The following is a 3,456-nucleotide window of genomic DNA, read 5'->3' on the forward strand; positions in this document are numbered from 1 at the left end:
CGATACTGACGGGCTGTCAGGAGAGGGAGAGCGGGGGAGAGAGAGGGGGAGAGAGAGGGGGAGAGAGAGAGAGAGGAGAGAGAGAGGGAGAGAGAGGAAAAGAGAGCGCTTGCTCATTTCTCCCGTGTTATTATCCAAAGTGAATGTAAACTTGAATAATATACATAATTTGAATGTAATAATTAAGTTGATTGTTGTTTGTGGAAGCTCCAGTGAATGAGCATTAACTGAGTTTTAAACATCACTTTAAATGGAAGATTTAAAGTGATGTTTAAATCTTCCATTTAGGCCCCGCCCACTCGATCGGATCGGCGATCGGTATCGGCAGATACTGATTCCGGCGATCGGCGATCGGCCCCAAAATTGGCGATCGGAGCATCCCTAATTTAATACCTTTAGTTACTTCACAGATGTGGATGAATGATGTGAAATATAATCAAGTGTTAAATCAGACTTTAGTTCCACCTGGAGTAAATCCACAAGCTACCCTGCAGTATACAAAGTCATTCAAACTAGCTGCACCTTTCCCAGCTTTGAGAACACTTTCATGATCAATCATTATAAAACATATCATATATATTATTCTGAAATGGACCAATCTGCACAATGACTACTTTTACTGTCACTACTTTCACTATATTTTGATGAGAATACTTTTCTACTTTCACTTGAGGAACATTTTGAATGCAGTACTTTTACTGTAACAGAGTATTCCTACACTCTGGTACTTCTACTTTTACTCAAGCTGCTGAAGTTAGACCCTCATCGGGGAGCAGCAGAGTTCGGCCGACAGGCAGGAAGACTCGAGCACACAGCTCGCGCCCATTATAATATATACAAAAATAACACCATGCCCGCAGCCGCAGATTACTCCCCCCCCCCCACCCCACATTACCTTTCTCTGCTCTGCCCCAGGTGTGTGTGTGTGGCCTCGCGCTCGTTGAACCCGTATACAGAGGTTGAAACCTGGGTAAAGAAGAGTGTTAAACGTTAGCAGCGGCTCTCGTAATTCAGCAGCGAGGAAGGGAACACAAACACACACAACCCTCCGCGCCTCGTGGTTTACAGTGTGGTTTATACCCTTCAGACTAAAGCTGAACAAATCCTATATTTAAAATGTAATGTAAGCTACTGCTTAAAGGGCCCATGTCATGGCCATTTCCACTGATCATAATTCCATTGTTGAGGTCTACTAGAATAGATTTATATTGTGCAATTTTCCAAACTCACATTGGTTTCTCATACAGCATCTCTGTAAACTATGTGTATTCACTGAATTTCACTCTCTGCCTTTAATGGCTCGTTGTAGCTCCAATAGCTCCAGCCCCCACCCTCCCTGTGAGCACAGTGTGCTCTGATTGGCTCCGTGGAGGTGTTGTTTCCTTGTTAGCGATACACAGCCAAACACAGCCAAACTCATCCTGAGCACACACAAAGTCACAGCCGAAGTAAAAACAATAAGTGTGGCTTGATATTGAGTAAGAAAAAGGTTGATAAACGCTGTGAGAGTGGGTCTGCAGAGAGAATTTCGCCGCGATCCCAACTGTCTGTTATCAGCCTGCAGCCAGGGAGGAGAAATCAGCTGAGCTGCCTGCTCCCTGCACACAGATGTGTGTGTGAGGAAGTCCGTGGATTGGTCAATTTGGACCAATCAGCGGGGGCTTAACGTAACGGCTCCGCGGACGTAACGTAACGGCTCCACGGATTGGTCCATTTCGTTCCGGGTACGGCTTGACATCATGCCGTACCCGGAACGAAATGGAAGAATCAAATGGACAATGACGTATCTCCAACGAGGCGTTTTGGGGAGGTATTTTCTGTGTTAGAGTTTTACTCGCTACAGGGTGTACTTTGAGGGTTTGTGACTCTGCAGACTGTTTACATGCAGAAAAACCTTCATAACACACAAGGGGACGGGTAATAACCGGAAAAGCATGACATGGGCCCTTTAATTCATTCTTAAACATCCATTGGGGAAATGTTAGTATGGTAAATGATGAATTAATGGCCAACAAATGGACAAGCGTTCACTACCGAGCCTGTTTATAACTGACATCGTTATATTTAATTTAACATTACCTGTCTCTGCTCTGCTCCGTCCCGTGTGTGTGGCCTCACGCTCGTTGAAACCGTATAAAGAGGTTGAAACCTGGGTGAAGGAGAGTGTTAAACTTTAGCAGCGGGTCTCTTAATTCAGCGGCAGCGAGGAGAGCACGGAGGAAGCACACACAACCCTCCGCGCCTCGTGGTTTACAGTGGATGAAAACGTTAGCTTGCTAACGGACCGTCTCCACAGCAGCGTTAAAAAAATCTTGGAGGTGGGCGTATCTGAGGCTTGGGGATTTTTTTGCGATCAACCAATTACATGAATCTCCCGCCCGCGACATACGAAGCCAAAAAGCCCGAAGTAAACTGGATATAAACTCCCCAAAAACAGGCGAAAACATACCACTGTCTCTGCCACCTCCCTCCATGCCTGGCTCCTCCGGTTTATATCCCGGTAGGTCTGGTCATAAAGCACCGGGTGATTGATTCGCTACCGCTAATTTCTCCTCCATTTTTTGGAATATGAGGAAATGACCTGCGGTATGTCTCTCCCAGCATACACGCCGTTTGATTGGCTAGAGCTTGAACTGCCAGATTTGCGTACACGGGATTTGATTGGCTGCCGCTTCCACCTCAGCTTCAAAAGTTGAACATGGTTCAACTTTGAATCTTGAAAATCCTGAGAATCTCCGCTCGCCTGCCCACAATGCATTTCGGCGAAAAGTGAGGGAAAGTGACGTCACCCCATTCAAAGTGAATGGGCAGAAGCGTTTCAAGATTTTTTAACGCTGCTGTGGAGACGGCCCGTAACTGTTAGCAAACAGCTAAATGTTAGCAAAAAGTTTCGGTTTGAGGAGGTGTTAAATAATGACTTTCAGTCCAATGCGTTCGGGGTTGCTCGTAGTAAATTAAGTAAATGGTTGGGTATATTATGACACACATGAGTATAAATTGATTAAACTAACATTGAAGGCTTTTATTAGGAAACCTACCTGTTCTGTTAGTGTTTCAACAGCTGCCGTCACTACGAGCATCCACAACCACAATGCATTTGGCTGAACTTTTTGAATACATAATTAGCTTAGGGGCAATGACATTTTTCATCATGTTTTAACGAACATTTCAACGTACAACAAAAAGTTCAGCCCTACTTTGGCACCAACAGTTTCCACAACTACATCTCTTACTACAAGTTAACATTATACAGTAACTGCAAATAATTCAATTTCTGTGAATCTGCTGACTCAACCTCTGGCTAATAATGCTAGCTAACATGCATGTATCTGGCTAACATCAACACTCTCTTTCACATGTTTAATCTCAAAATATTTGAAAAAGTGAAGAAATATGAAAAAGTGAAGAAATATGAATATTGCACTCACTAATGATGCTGATTACCACCGGAAAGTG

General features: G+C 44.2%; 1 long non-coding RNA gene across 1 annotated transcript; it reads right to left on the reverse strand.

The window, feature by feature from the left end:
- Positions 1-910: 910 nt before the first annotated feature.
- LOC117472058 lies at positions 911-3,112 on the reverse strand. The gene is made up of 3 exons (XR_004554850.1): positions 3,039-3,112; positions 2,080-2,149; positions 911-966 (listed from the first exon to the last, which is right to left on the reverse strand). It is a non-coding gene; the product is annotated as an uncharacterized LOC117472058 (long non-coding RNA).
- Positions 3,113-3,456: the final 344 nt, after the last annotated feature.

Source organism: Trematomus bernacchii, unplaced genomic scaffold (genome assembly GCF_902827165.1).
Source record: "Trematomus bernacchii unplaced genomic scaffold, fTreBer1.1, whole genome shotgun sequence".
Lineage (NCBI taxonomy): Eukaryota > Metazoa > Chordata > Actinopteri > Perciformes > Nototheniidae > Trematomus > Trematomus bernacchii.